The sequence below is a fragment of the Triticum urartu genome, chromosome 1A (assembly GCF_056163025.1).
Source record: "Triticum urartu cultivar PI428250 chromosome 1A, HENAU_Tu73, whole genome shotgun sequence".
In the NCBI taxonomy this organism is placed as follows: domain Eukaryota; kingdom Viridiplantae; phylum Streptophyta; class Magnoliopsida; order Poales; family Poaceae; genus Triticum; species Triticum urartu.
The window spans coordinates 221,493,907-221,511,081 of NC_141873.1; positions in this window are offsets into that span (position 1 = coordinate 221,493,907).

Below are 17,175 nucleotides of genomic sequence, written 5' to 3' on the forward strand. Positions count from 1 at the left end.
TGCTGACAGGTATGAATGTTTAGTTGCTCAACGTGTTTTGAGTGTGCAGGTTACACAAGCTGAGCAAAATCAGAGGCATAATTTGTTCCATACAAAGGGAGTTGTGAAGGAACGTTCTGTTCGCGTGATCATAGATGGAGGGAGTTGCAACAACTTGGCTAGCATCGAGATGGTGGAGAAGCTATCTCTCACCACAAGACCACATCCACATCCTTACTACATCCAATGGTTCAACAACAGCGGCAAGGTTAAGGTAACACGTACTGTTCGTGTGCATTTTAGTATCTCTACATATGCTGATTATGTTGATTGTGATGTGGTACCTATGCAAGCATGTTCCTTATTACTTGGTAGACCATGGCAATTTGATAAAAATTCTATTCACCATGGTAGAAACAATCAGTATACTCTTGTTCATAAGGATAAAAATATTACTTTGCTTCCTATGACTCCTGATTCCATTTTGAAAGATGATATTAATAGAGCTAATAAAGCAAAACAGGAGAAAACTAAGAGTGAAAATCAGATTGTGGCAAAAGAATTTGAGCAACAAATGCAGCCTAATAATAATAAACAATCTAGTGTTGCTTCTGAAATTAAATTGAAAAGTGCATGTTTACTTGCCACCAAATCTGATATTGATGATCTAGATTTTAGCAAATCTGTTTGCTATGCTTTTGTGTGCAAAGAGGCATTATTTTCACTCGAGGACGCGCCTTCCTCTTTGCCTCCTGCTGTCACTAACATTTTGCAGGAGTTCGCCGACGTCTTTCCACAAGACGTGCCACCGGGATTACCACCTATTCGCGGGATTGAGCATCAAATTGACTTAATTCCCGGTGCATCACTACCCAACCGTGCACCATACCGTACCAATCCAGAGGAGACGAAGGAGATTATGCGTCAAGTACAAGAACTGCTCGACAAAGGTTATATACGCGAATCCCTTAGTCCTTGTGCTGTTCCTATCATTTTAGTGCCGAAAAAGGATGGTACGTCGCGTATGTGCGTTGATTGTAGAGGCATTAATAATATTACTATTCGTTATCGTCATCCTATTCCTAGGCTAGATGATATGCTTGATGAATTGAGTGGCTCTACAATATTCTCCAAAGTTGATTTGCGTAGTGGTTACCATCAAATTCGTATGAAATTGGGAGATGAATGGAAAACAGCATTTAAAACTAAGTTTGGATTATATGAGTGGTTAGTCATGCCTTTTGGGTTAACTAATGCACCTAGTACTTTCATGAGGTTAATGAACGAAGTTTTACGTGCCTTCATTGGACGTTTTGTGGTAGTTTACTTTGATGACATATTGATTTATAGCAAATCTTTGGAGGACCATTTGGAACATTTACGTGCTGTTTTTATTGCTCTACGTGATGCACGTTTGTTTGGTAACCTTGGAAAGTGCACCTTTTGCACCGACCGAGTATCTTTTCTTGGCTATGTTGTTACTCCACAGGGAATTGAAGTTGATAAAGCCAAGATTGAAGCTATTGAGAGTTGGCCGCAGCCCAAAACGGTCACACAAGTGAGGAGTTTCCTTGGCCTCGCTGGTTTCTATAGGCGTTTTGTGAGAGATTTCAGCACCATTGCTGCACCTCTCAACGAGCTTACAAAGAAGGATGTACCTTTTGTTTGGGGTACCGCACAGGAAGAAGCCTTCACGGTATTGAAAGATAAGTTAACACATGCTCCTTTACTCCAACTTCCTAATTTCAATAAGACTTTTGAGCTTGAATGTGATGCTAGTGGAATTGGATTAGGAGGTGTGTTATTACAAGATGGAAAACCTGTTGCATACTTTTCTGAAAAATTGAGTGGGCCTAGTCTGAACTATTCTACTTATGATAAAGAATTATATGCTCTTGTTCGGACCTTAGAAACATGGCAACATTATTTATGGCCCAAGGAATTTGTTATACATTCTGATCATGAATCTTTGAAACACATTAAAAGTCAAGCAAAACTGAACCGTAGACATGCTAAATGGGTTGAATTCATTGAGACTTTCCCTTATGTCATTAAACACAAGAAGGGTAAAGAAAATGTTATTGCTGATGCCTTGTCTCGTCGTTATACCATGCTTTCACAACTTGACTTTAAAATATTTGGTTTGGAGACCATCAAGGATCAATATGTTAATGATGCTGAATTTAAAGATGTATTGCAGAATTGTAAGGAAGGGAGAACTTGGAACAAGTTCGTTCTTAACGATGGATTTGTGTTTCGTGCTAACAAGCTATGCATTCCAGCTAGCTCCGTTCGTCTTTTGTTATTGCAGGAGGCGCATGGAGGAGGATTAATGGGACATTTTGGCGTCAAGAAGACGGAGGATATACTTGCTACACATTTCTTTTGGCCAAAGATGAGACGGGATGTTGAGCGTTTTGTTGCTCGCTGCACTACCTGTCAAAGAGCTAAGTCACGACTCAATCCTCATGGTTTATATATGCCTTTGCCTGTACCTAGTGTTCCTTGGGAGGATATATCTATGGACTTTGTTTTAGGTTTACCTCGAACAAAGAAGGGGAGGGATAGCATATTTGTTGTCGTGGATAGGTTCTCGAAAATGGCACACTTTATACCATGTCATAAAAGCGATGATGCTGTTAATGTTGCTGATTTGTTCTTTCGTGAAATTATTCGCTTACATGGTGTGCCAAATACTATTGTTTCAGATCGTGATACTAAATTTCTTAGCCACTTTTGGAGATGTTTATGGGCTAAGTTGGGGACTAAGCTGCTTTTTAGTACTACTTGTCACCCCCAAACTGATGGACAAACTGAAGTAGTCAATAGAACATTGTCTACTATGCTTAGGGCTGTTTTGAAGAATAACAAGAAAATGTGGGAAGAATGCTTGCCTCATATTGAATTTGCTTATAATCGTTCATTGCATTCTACTACTAAGATGTGCCCTTTTGAAATTGTGTATGGTTTCCTACCTCGTGCACCTATTGATTTGTTGCCTCTTCCATCTTCGGAGAAGGTTAATTTTGATGCTAAAGAACGTTCTGAATTGATTTTAAAAATGCATGAGTTAACTAAGGAAAACATTGAGCGTATGAATGCTAAATATAAACTTGCTGGAGATAAGGGTAGAAAACATGTTGTGTTTGCACCTGGAGATCTTGTTTGGTTACATTTGCGTAAAGATAGATTTCCTAATCTGCGCAAATCAAAGCTAATGCCACGTGCTGATGGTCCTTTTAAGGTTTTAGAGAAAATAAATGATAATGCATATAAACTTGAGCTACCTGCAGATTTTGGGGTTAGTCCCACTTTTAACATTGCAGATTTGAAGCCTTATTTGGGTGAGGAAGATGAGCTTCCGTCGAGGACGACTTCATTTCAAGAAGGGGAGGATGATGAGGACATCAATACCGTTGTTACACCCACAGCCCCTACTGTTACATATACTGGACCAATTACTAGAGCTCGCGCACGCCAATTAAATTACCAGGTACTTTCGTTTCTTGGTAATGATTCTAATGTTCATGAGATTATGATGCTGCCTAAATTGGATACATTTGTTTTGCTTACAAATGAAGGTCCTAGCTTGGAGAAGGATGAACATTAGAGCAAGAACACGAATGGAGTTGATGGCATGCGCAAGGGGATCAAGAGCGGAGTTACAAGTGATGATTTCAGGACTTTGAAGCCGCCATAAGGAGTGCATGAAGCCTTGGACGAAATATACAAGATGCCACTTCATAATATTCGTCCATAGGCTATTCTAGGTGCTGCGTCACCTTATTAATGGGCCAGGCCCATGTAATTTCGAAATACTTAAGTATAGGCTATTTTTAGAGTCCGTATGTGTGGGGAAACAAGAGTTAGGGTTGGTTTCGGACCCCACCCTCAAGGGCCACGAAATTCCCCTCTCTTCCTCCATATATACAGCCCTTAGGGCGTCGTTTAGACTTGGGTTTTGTTTAGATTAAAAGTTCGCCATAGCTGCAACTTCGCGTACTTCGTTTGTGTCCAACGACCAGACCAAGACGTCACAGAACCCCACCTTGATCAATAAAGCTTTCATCTTATATTCGCAATATCCAGATTGCAATCTCAGCTTCTTGCTTGTTCTTCGTTTGCTCGCAGGAAAACAGGCCCTCGTGGTCAGGTTGATCGTGCTCCGGCGTGGTCAATAACCCCTCGGAAGTTGGTTTAGCGATTGCTAAGGCGCGACGTCTCGCACGTTCGTAGTCGGATCGTCAAGGTCGACTCCCACAGAAAACGATAGCCACCATCTCATCGAAACATCGGGACACCTTTGCCTCTATCAAAGTGTTTCACTTGCGGTGGCCGAGGCCACAAGTCCTATGAGTGCACCAACAAGCGCACCATGATCTTCAACGATGATGGCACTTATGATTCCATGAGCGAAGGAGAAATGGAAGCCCTTGAGCAAGTCGCCATGCACCGCCAAGTGAACAATGAAGAAGAACAAGTCTTTTGTGATGAAGACTCAAGTCACGCACTTGTTGTCTCCAAAGTCTTGACTCTCCAACATCACCAAGAAGAAGACCAACGATGCCACATATTCCACACCAAGGCCGGCATCAATGGACGATCCGTCAAAGTCATCATCGATGGAGGGAGTTGTCACAATCTCGCAAGTGAAGAACTTTGCTCCAACCTCCAATTGCCCAAGACGAAGCACCCACATCCATACAAAGTGCAATGGCTTAGTGACTCCGGCACTATCCAAGTCGAGCACCGCGTGCAAGTCTCCTTCAAAATCGGCGCCTACGAAGACACCTTGGAGTGCGACGTCATCCCAATGACCATTTTCATCTTCTCCTTGGACGGCCATGGCAATTTGATAGAGGAATCATCCACAATGGGCGTACAAACCACTATAGCTTCAAGATGCAAGGAAAGGAGTTTGTGTTACGCCCTATGTCTCCAAGCCAAGTGATCGCCGATAAGCAAGCCACCCATCGTGGAGAGAATGGTGAGAGAGTGAGCCACCAAAAAGAGAGTGAGAGCCACAAGCCCAAATTGAGTGCCTCCACGATGAGCGAAAACAAGAACTAGTTCTATTTGCCACCAAACGTGAGATGAGAGAAGTGTGTGAGAACCCATCTATTGTCCTACACTACATCCTCGTGTGCAAGGACAATGCACCACAAACTAACACTTCTCACACTCTTCCTCTAGAGTTGTCTTCTCTTTTGCAGGAATTTCAAGATGTTTTCCCCGATGAGCTACCTCCGGGACTACCTCCACTATGAGGCATTGAGCACCTCATCGACCTCATCCCCGGAGCACCGCTTCCGAAAAAAGCTCCGTACCGCGTCAACCCCGAAGAAACCAAAGAAATTCAAAGGCAAGTAAAGCATCTCATAGACCATGGACATGTGCGTGAAAGTTTGAGCCCTTGTGCCATTCCGGTCATTCTTGTGCCAAAACGTGACGGTAGTTTTCGCATGTGCTCCGATTGTAGACCTATCAATGCTATCACCGTTCGTTATAGGTATCCCATTCCAGGCCTATATGATATGCTAGATGAGCTTAGTGGTGCCACTATATTTTCCAAAATTGATCTTAAGAGTGGTTACTATCAAATCCGCATACAAGAGGGCAATGAATGGAAAACCGCCTTCAAAACCAAGTTTGGTTTGTATGAGTGGTTAGTCATGCCTATGGGTCTCTCGGAAGCACCGGGCACTTTTATGCGCCTTATGAATCATGTCTTTCGCCCTTACATTGGTATATTTGTTGTGGTTTACTTCGATGACATTCTTGTGTTTAGAAAATCTATCAAAGAGCATGTCACCCATGTCCGCACTATTTTGCAAACTCTTAGAAAAGAGAGTCTCTATGCTAATATGGAGAAATGCCTTTTTGGTGTTGATAAGCTCGTTTTCTTGGGTTTTGTTGTTTCTTCTAAGGGTGTTCATGTAGATGAGTCCAAGATCAATGCTATTAAGACTTGGCTGCAACCAACCAACTTGAATCAAGTGTGTAGTTTCCTTGGTCTTGCGGGTTTCTATCGTCGCTTTGTGAAGGATTTTAGCACCATTTGCTTCGCCTTTGCATGCTTTGAGCAAGAAGAATGCGCTGTTTGTTTGGGGACCATCCCAAGATACCGCATTCAATGAGCTTAAGAATTTGCTTACTCATGCTCCCGTGCTTGCTTTACCCAACTTTGACAAGCCTTTTGAGATTCATTGCGATGCTAGTGGTAATGGCATAGGAGGTGTGTTAACGCAAGAGAAGCGCCCCATAGCTTACTTTAGTGAGAAACTTTCCGGAGCGCAACTCAATTATCCTATTTATGACAAAGAGCTATATGCTTTAGTTCGTGTTTTACATGAATGGGAACATTACCTTCATCCCCATGAGTTTATCATTCATACCGATCATGAGACTCTCAAGTATCTTAAGGGTCAAACTAAGTTGAACAAGCATCATGCTAAATGGAGTGAATTCATTGAGTCTTTTCCCTATGTCATCCAGTACATCAAGGGTAAAGAAAACATCGTAGCGGATGCCCTTTCCCGCATTTGCATGCTTGTCACACAACTTGAGTTAGATGTCATTGGCTTCGAGCATATCAAAGACTTGTATGAGCATGATGCAACTTTTGCTACTCCTTATGCCAAATGTTTGTCGAATACATCTTGGGAACGCTATTACATCAAAGATGGCTATCTTATGAGAGCTAACAAACTTTGCATCCCTGAGTCGTCCCTTCGTTTGTTGCTTTTGCAGGAATCACATGGAGGAGGCTTAATGGGACATTTCGGACGCGACAAGACGTTCGCCACGCTCTCGAAGAGCTACTTTTGGCCAAAGATGTTCCGGGATGTCAATCGTTTCACCAACCGATGTTCGACATGCCGCAAAGCTAAGTCCAAAGCTCAATCTCATGGCCTCTATATGCCTCTACCAATTCCATACCAACCATGGGAAGACATTAGCATGGACTTTGTACTTGGTTTGCCGAGGACATGCAATGGGAAAGATTCTATATTTGTCGTTGTGGACCGTTTCTCAAAAATGGCACATTTTATTCCTTGTAACAAGATAGACGATGCTTCACATGTGGCTAATCTCTTTTGTAGAGAAATATTGCGTCTACATGGTGTGCCAAAGACTATCGTCTCGGACCGCGACGTCAAGTTCTTGAGTTACTTTTGGAAGACCTTATGCGCCAAGCTCGGAATCAAGCTTCTATTCTCCATGGCCTATCACCCACAAACCGACGGCCAAACGGAGGTGACAAACCGCACGCTCTCCACCCTTCTTCGTGTGCTAATCAAGAAGAACATCAAGGAGTGGGAGGAGTGCTTACCCATCGCCGAGTACGCCTACAACCGCGCAAGATATTCGACTACCAGCAAATCCCCCTTTGAGGTTGTCTATGGTTTCAACCCGTTGTCCCCATTGGACATCCTACCTCTACCACTCCACGAGCGCACAAACATGGACGCGAGTGACCGAGCCAACCACCTCAAGAAGATGCATGAAGATACAAGGCACACCATTGAGCTCCAAGTACAACGACTCGCGACCAAGCTCAACGTCAACAAGAATCACATGATATTCAACATTGGAGATCTTGTGTGGTTACACCTTCGCAAGGAATGCTTCCCCAACGAACGCAAGTCCAAGCTACTACCACGAGCCGATGGACCATTCAAGGTGCTTGCATGCTACAGCAACAACCATACAAGATCGACATCCCACGTAACAAGTACTCCGTGAGCGACATCTTCAACGTCAAAGATCTCTCCCCGTGCCATGGTGATGAGGATTTCGATCCAAGGTCGGATCTTCCCCAAGGGAGGGGAGATGATGTGGAGCATCCCAAGGTCATCCCCATGGACCTACCATCGTCTCATCAAGTGCCTAGTGTACCCATGACTCGATCATGTGCAAGAGCTCTTGAAACCGAGGTGACATCTCTCCTCTCACAATTTCACTTTGATGCACATGAAGCATGGCTACTACCTCATATGGACACTTTGTGCATACTCAGGTACCATGGAGAAGCTAAGGAGCAAGGACAAGAAGAAGAGGAAGATGGACGAGAAGACAGAGAAGAAGGAGGACTGAAGGAAAAGTCCCAGCCACCGGACGACCGGCCGGGACCGGACGTCCGGCGCCTGAAGCATCAGCCGAGCCCCAGCGAGCGGACGTCCGGTCCAGACCGGACGACTGGTGCCCCTGCACCCGAAGCAAACGAGCGGACGTCCGGTCCGGACCGGACGACCGGCACACCTACATCCGAGCCAACATCAGCGGAAGTCCGACGTTTCAGGACATCCGGCACCCCCATCACAAAGTAGAACCAACGGACGTCGGGAGGAACCGGACGACCGGCCGCTCCTGAGACACCGGACGACCGGCCACCAGCGGACGTCTGGTACCTGGCTGCGTCCAGATTCGGGCCTGAGGCCCATGTACCCCTACTTTTGCCCCCATTTGCACTTAGACTATAAATAGACCTCTCCCACCTCCTTTCTAGGGTTAGCAAATGTTTAGCTCATATTTGTGAGAGAGCTTTGCTCATCCACTTGGTTACCTTCTCCTCGGAGATTCGAGCCTCCACCGGAGAAGATCCCCCAAGCGGATATAAGACCTCCTTTTGGAGAAGAACATCAAGACCTCCTCACGGAGAAGAAACGGCTACCCTTGTATCGTCCTTAGTTGTCCGTGGATTCGTGTATCATTCTATGTATTCGACGATCTAGCCCATGTGTGACTTATTCGTGTCGGTTTAGTGATTCCTCTTGTGTTCCTTGTTGTGTTTTCTCCCCGTTCTTCCTCATGTTCTCTGTGATTTTCCCGTTATCCGCTCCTTTCGTGAAAGATCGGGCGATTAGGGTCTCTACCCTACATCAACAACCTTCCGCTTCAAGAGCACCATGAGTTGAACAATCATCTACAACATGGGCGTCATCATCCCCGACCCGAATACAATGAAGAGCAATGCTACGGCAAGCTCAAGTTCACCATGCCCAAGTTCAACGGAAGCAATGATCCCGAAGAGTACCTTTCATGGGCATTGAAAGTTGACAAGATCTTCCGTCTGCACAATTATGAAGAAGAGAAGAAGATCGCGATGGCATCCCTTGAGTTCCAAGACTATGTCCTTATTTGGTGGGAATAAGTCACTGAGCGCCGAGAGGCAAGAGGTGATCCACCCATCACTACTTGGGCGCAAATGAAAGATGTCATGAGAGCACGGTTCGTTCCTACCTACTACAACCGCGACCTCTTCAAGAAACTCCAACAACTCAAGCAAGGAACCAAGAGCGTTGAAGAAAACTACAAGGAGATGGAGATTGCAATGATAAGAGCCAATGTCACGGAAGACTATGAACAAACAATGACACACTTCTTAAATGGCCTCAATCATCCGATCAAGAAAATCGCCGACTTCCAACCATACTCAAACCTCATCGAGCTAGTGCACCAAGCCACCAAAGCGGAACGCCAAGTGCAAGATGATTTCAAGTATGCCAAGTTCTCGTCCAAGACCTACGGCTCCTCTTATCAAGCCCCCGTGACTTCGGCAACTCCTACCTCAACTCGAGCATCACCAGGTATCGGCGACAAGTCAAGTTACAAGAAGACTTTGACAAGTGCAAGTCGTCCTCCTACTACAAGCAACTTCAAGCTGAAAGCTTCGTCATCATCTACCCCAACCGATGAGACCATCAAGACAAGTTCCATCAAACATTTCACATGCGGAGGCCGAGGCCACAAATCCTTCGAGTGCACAAACAAGCGCACCATGATCCTCAACGACGACGGAACCTACGACTCCATGAGTGAAGGAGAAATGGAAGCCCTTGAGCAAGTGGCCATGCACCGACAACTGAACAATGAAGACGAAGATGATCAAGTCTTTTGTGATGAAGATTCAAGTCCCGCTCTTGTTGTCTCCAAGGTCTTGACTCTTCAACATCAGCAAGACGAAGATCAAAGATGCCATATCTTCCATACAAAGGCCGGCATCAATGGACGGTCCATCAAGGTCATCATCGATGGAGGTAGTTGCCACAACTTAGCAAGTGAAGAACTATGCTCCAAACTTCAACTGGTCAAGACGAAGCACCCTCACCCCTACAAGGTTCAATGGCTAAGTGACACCGGCACCATACAATTCGAGCATCGAGTACAAGTCTCTTTCAAGATCGGCGCCTATGAAGACACTTCGGAGTGTGATGTCCTTCCGATGACCGTTTGCCATCTTCTTCTTGGGCGGCCATGGCAATTTGACCGAGGTGTCATTCACAATGGGCGTACCAATCACTATAGCTTCAAAATGAAAGGGAAAGAGTTTGTACTACGTCCTATGTCTCCAAGCCAAGTGCTCGCCGACAAGCAAAACACCCATCGTGGAGAGAATAGTGAGAGAGTGAGCCACCAAAAAGAGAGTGGGCGCCACAAGCCCAAATTGAGTGCCTCCACGATGAGCGACAAGAAAAACTTAGTCCTATTTGCCACCAAACGTGAGATGAGAGAAGTGTGAGAGAACCCATCACGTGTCCTACACTATGTCCTATTGTGCAAGGACGAGGCACCAAAAACTAACACCTCTCACAATCTACCTTTGGTGTTATCTTCTCTATTGCAGGAATTTCAAGATGTTTTCCCTGATGAGCTACCTCCGGGACTACCTCCACTTCGAGGCATTGAGCGCCGCATCGACCTCATCCCCGGAGCGCCACTTCCAAACAAACTCCCTACCGCATCAACCCCGAAGAAACCAAAGAAATTCAAAGGCAAGTAAAGCATCTCATAGACCATGGTCATGTGCGTGAAAGTTTGAGCCCTTGTGCCGTACCGGTCATCCTTGTGCCCAAACGTGACGGTAGCTTTCGCATGTGCTCTGATTGTAGACCTATCAATGCTATCACCGTTCGCTATAGGTACCCCATTCCACGCCTAGATGATATGCTTGATGAGCTTAGCGGTGCCACTATATTTTCCAAAATTGATCTTAAGAGTGGTTACTATCAAATCCGCATACAAGAGGGTGATGAATGGAAAACCGCTTTCAAAACCAAGTTTGGTTTGTATGAGTGGTTAGTCATGCCTATGGGTCTCTCAGAAGCACCGGGCACTTTTATGCGCCTTATGAATCATGTCTTTCGCCCGTAATTGGTATATTTGTTGTGGTTTACTTCGATGACATTCTTGTGTTTAGCAAATCTATCAAAGAGCATGTCACCCATGTCCGCACCGTTTTGCAAACTCTTAGGAAAGAGCGCCTCTATGCTAATATGGAAGAATGCCTTTTTGGTGTTGATAAGCTCGTTTTCTAGGGTTTTGTTGTTTCTTCTAAGGGTGTTCATGTAGATGAGTCCAAGATCAATGCTATTAAGACTTGGCCGCAACCAACCAACTTGCATCAAGTGCGTAGTTTCCTTGGTCTTGCGAGTTTCGATCATGAGACTCTCAAGTATCTTAGGGGTCAAACTAAGTTGAACAAGCGTCATGCTAAATGGAGTGAATTTATTGAGTCTTTTCCCTATGTCATCAAGTACATCAAGGGTAAAGAAAACATTGTAGCGGATGCGCTCTCCCGTATATGCATGCTTGTCACCCAACTTGAATTGAATTTCATTGCTTTTGAGCATATCAAAGACTTGTATGACCATGATGCACCTTAGGCTACTCCTTATGCCAAGTGTTTGTTGCATACATCTTGGGAACGCTATTACTTGAAAGACGGATATCTTATGAGAGCTAACAAACTTTGTATTCCCGAGTCGTCTCTTTGTTTGTTGCTTTTGTAGGAATCGCATGGAGGAGGCTTAATGGGACACTTCGGACGTGACAAGACACTCGCTACGCTCTCCAAGAGCTACTTTTGGCCAAATATGGTTAGGGACGTCAGTCGTTTCAGCAACCGGTGTTCTACATGTCGCAAAGCTAAGTCCAAAGCTCAATCTCATGGTCTCTATATGCCTTTACCAATTCCATACCAACCTTGGGAAGACATTAGCATGGACTTTGTACTTGGTTTGCCTAGAACTCGAAATGGCAAGGACTCCGTGTTTGTTGTTGTGGACCGTTTCTCCAAAATGGCTCATTTCATTCCTTGCAACAAGATAGACGATGCTTCACATGTTGCAAATTTGTTTTGTAGGGACATATTATGTCTTCATGGAATGCCAAGGACAATTGTCTCGGACCGCGACGTCAAGTTCTTGAGTTACTTTTGGAAGACTTTATGCGCCAAGCTCGGAATCAAGTTACTCTTCTCCACGGCGTACCACCCTCAAACGACGGCCAAACGGAGGTGACGAACTGTACACTATCCACTCTACTACGAGTCTTGATCAAGAGGAACATCAAGGAGTGGGAGGAGTGCCTACCAATCACCGAGTTCGCCTACAACCGTGCAACACATTCGACTACCGGCAAGTCCCCTTTCGAAGTCGTCTATGGATTCAACCCATTGTCCCCATTGGACATTCTTCCTCTACCACTACAAGAGCGCATCAACATGGATGCGAGAGACCGAGTGAACCACCTCAATAAGATGCATGAAGATACAAGGCACACCTTAGAGCGCCAAGTACAATGACTCGCGACCAAGCGCAACGCCAACAAGTCCCCAATGGTGTTTCAACCGGGTGACCTAGTTTGGGTACATCTCTGCAAGGATTGTTTCCCCAAGGAACGCAAGTCCAAGCTACTTCCAAGAGTCGATGGCCCATTCAAGGTACTCGCACGCTACAATGACAACGCCTACAAGTTCGACATCCCACGAGACAAGTACAATGTGAGCGACACATTCAACGTCAAAGACTTGGCCAAGTACCATGGTGATGAAGATCACGATCCATGGACGGATCTCTCCCAGGGGGGGTGGAGATGATGCAGAGCATCCTTCCATCATCCCCATGGACTCTACACCGACACATCAAGCCCCACGTGGACCTATGACAAGAGCGAGAACACATGCTTTGGAAACCGAGGTGAACTCCTTCCTACTTAGCTTGCATATGGATACGCATGGAACATTGTTGCCACCTCACCAAGATACACTATGTCTCATTAGGTACGAAGAGGAACACCACCAAGAGCTTCAGGAGCACCCCCAAGGAGAAGAGGAACCACCCCAAGGCCACGCGGACCAAGACGGAGTGCAACACCAGCAAAACTAGAAGTCACAGGTGACCCCATGCGCACGGGCCCCCGAGACCCCGTTCCCACGGGCTATCCAGGAAGTTGGTGCTGGAGCACCCCATGAGCACGGGCCTGTACCGTGCCCACGGGACCCCGTGCGCACGGGCCCAACTTACCCCGTGCGCACGGGCCTCCCAGGATGGACGGCTGAGATCCCCAAACCGAGCCCCTCTTCACCTCTTTCGACCCCAAGACTATATAAACCGTACCTAGGGCTATGTTTAGGGTTAGCAAAGTATGAGATGAGATATTTGTGAGCTTTGCTCCTTCTACCTTCCCATTTGTGGAATCAAGACCCCTTTGGGAAGAATCCTAGTGGATTTCAAGACCTCCTCTAGGAGAAGACTATCTTCAAGACATCATCTCCTAGGAGTGGGAAGAACTTTGCCATTGCATCTTTCCTTTGATTGTGCTTCTGACTTGTGGATCTTATTTTGCTATTCTAGTGGATGTGTGATTGGGGAATTGTTTGAGTGATCTCCTCTTTGTGTTCTTGTGAGTTTGCCTTTTTTCGCCTCCAAGTGTGAAAAGATCCCCCTCTAGGATTTCATCATATATCACTGTTCTTATTGAAGTTCCCCTTCTTCCCTTTACCCTTTTTCTTGAAACTGGTGGTCTTGTTGACCATGAACACTTGATGGTGCTTCTTGATTTCTACCTTCGCAGCCTTTAGCATTGCAGACAGCTCAGGAATCGTCTTATCCATCCCTTGCATATCATAGTTCATCACAAAGCTCTTGTAGCTTGGTGGCAGTGATTGAAGAACTCTATCAATGACACTATCATCAGGAAGATTAACTCCTAGTTGAGTCAAGTGGTTGTGGTACCCAGAAATTCTGAGTATATGTTGATTGACAGAACTATTCTCCTCCATCTTGCAGCCGTAGAACTTATTGGAGACTGCATATCTCTCAATCCACGCATTTGCTTGAAATATCAACTTTAACTCCTGGAACATCTCATATGCTCCATGACATTCAAAACATCGTTGAAGTCCCGGTTCTTAGCCGTAAAGCATGGCACACTAAACTATCAAGTAGTCATCATCTTTGCTCTTCCAGGTGTTCATAACATATGGCATTGCTCTTGCAGCGGGTTTGTCACCAAGCTGTGCTTTCAGGACGTAATTCTTCTGTGGAGCAATGAGGATAATCCTCAAGTTACGGACCCAGTCCGTGTAGTTGCTACCATCATCTTTCAACTTAGCTTTCTCTAGGAACGCATTAAAATTCAACGGAATAACAGCACGGGCCATCTATCTACAACTACATAGACATGCAAAATACTATCAGGTACTAAGTTCATGACAGATTAAAGTTCAATAAATCAAATTACTTAAGAACTCCCACTTAGATAGATATCTCTCTAATCATCTAAGTGATCACATGATCCATATCAACTAAACCATGTCTGATCATCACGTGAGATGGAGTAGTTTTCAATGGTGAACATCACTATGTTGATCATATCTACTATATGATTCACGCTCGACCTTTCGGTCTCAGTGTTCCGAGGCCATATCTGCATATGCTAGTCTCGTCAAGTTTAACCCGAGTATTCTGCGTGTGCAAAACTGGCTTGCACCCGTTGTATGTGAACGTAGAGCTTATCACACCCGATCATCACGTGGTGTCTCGGCACGACGAACTGTAGCAATGGTGCATACTCAGGGAAAACACTTATACCTTGAAATTTAGTGAGAGATCATCTTATAATACTACCGCCGAACTAAGCAAAATAAGATGCATAAAGGATAAACATCACATGCAATCAATATAAGTGATATGATATAGCCATCATCATCTTGTGCTTTTGATCTCCATCTCCAAAGCACCGTCATCATCACCATCGTCACCGGCTTGACACCTTAATCTCCATCAAAGCATCGTTGTCATCTGGCCAACTATTGCTTCTACGACTATCGGTACCGCTTAGTGATAAAGTAAAGCAATTACATGGCGGTTGCATTTCATACAATAAAGCGACAACCATATGGCTCCTGTCAGTTGCCGATAACTGTGTTACAAAACATGATCATCTCATACAATAAAATTTAACATCATGTCTTGACCATATCACATCACAACATGCCCAGCAAAAACAAGTTAGACGTCCTCTACTTTGTTGTTGCAAGTTTTACGTGGCTGCTATGGGTTGAGCAAGAACCGTTCTTACTTATGCATCAAAAACCATAACACAGTATAGTGATTGCTTTTTGATCTTCAGAAAGAACCCTACTCATTTAATCTGATTCAACTAAAGTTGGAGAAACTGACACCCACCAGCCACCCGTGTGCAAAGCACGTCAGTAGAACCAGTCTCGCGTAAGCGTACGCGTAATGTTGGTCTGGGCCGCTACATCCAACAATATCACCGAATCGAGAATCAACTAGTAACGGCAAGCAATATGTATATATCCACGCCCACAACTCCTTTGTGTTCTACTCGTGCATATAACATCTACGCATAAACCTGGCTCAGATGCCACTGTTGGGGAACGCAGTAATTTCAAAAATTTCCTACGCACACGCAAGATCGTGGTGATGCATAGCAACGAGAGGGGAGAGTACTGTCTACGTACCCTCGTAGATCGTAAGAGGAAGCGTTATGCCAACGTGGTTGATGTAGTCGTACGTCTTCACGATCGACCGATCCTAGTACTGAAAGTATGACACCTCCGCGATCTGCACACGTTCAGCTCGGTGACGTCCCACGAACTCTAGATCCAGCTGAGTGTCGAGGGAGAGCTTCGTCAGCATGACTGCGTGATGACGGCGATGATGATGCTACCAGAACAGGGCTTCGCCTAAGCACCACTATGATATGACCGAGGTGGATTATGGTGGAGGGGGAACCGCACACAGCTAAGGGATCAATGATCAACTTGAGTGTCTATGGGGTGCCCACTCCCCCCGTATATAAAGGAGTAGAGGAGGGGGAGAGGCCGGCCTCCTAGGCGCACCCAAGGGGGGAGTCCTACTCCCGGTGGGAGTAGGATTCCCCCTTCCCTAGTTGGAGTAGGAGAGGGAAGGAAGTGGGAGAAGGAGAGAAGGAAAGGGGGGCCGCCCCTTCCAATTCGGATTGGGCTTGGGGGGTGCGCCCCCACCTTGGCCGCCTCCTCCTCCTTAACACTATGGCCCATTAAGGCCCATTGACTCCCCGGGGGGTTCCGGTAACCCCCCGGTACACCGGTATATGCCCGAACTCTCTCGAAACCTTTCCGATGTCCAAACACTGTCATCCAATATATTGATCTTTATGTCTCGACCATTTTGAGACTCCTCGTCATGTCTGTGATCTCATCCGGGACTCCGAACTACCTTCGGTACATCAAAACACATAAACTCATAATACCGATCGTCACCGAACGTTAAGCGTGCGGACCCTACGGGTTTGAGAACTATGTAGACATGACCGAGACACGTCTCCGGTCAATAACCAATAACGGAACCTGGATGTTCATATTAGCTCCCACATATTCTACGAAGATCTTTATCGGTCAAACCGCATAACAACATATGTTGTTCCTTTTGTCATTGGTATGTTACTTGCCCGAGATTCGATCATCGGTATCTCAATACCTAGTTCAATCTCTTTACCGGCAAGTCTCTTTACTCATTCCGTAATGCATCATCCCCCAACTAACTCATTAGTCACATTGCTTGCAAGGCTTATAGTGATGTGCATTACCGAGAGGGCCCAGAGATACCTCTCCGATACTCGGAGTGACAAATCCTAATCTCGATCTATGCCAACTCAACAAACACCATCGGAGACACCTGTAGAGCATCTTTATAGACACCCAGTTACGTCGTGACGTTTGATAGCACACTAAGTGTTCCTACGGTATTTGGGAGTTGCATGATCTTATAGTCATAGGAACATGTATAAGTTATGGAGAAAGCAATAGCAACAAACTAAACGATCATCGTGCTAAGCTAATGGATGGGTCAAGTCAATCACATCATTCTCTAATGATGTGATCCCGTTAATCAAACGACAACT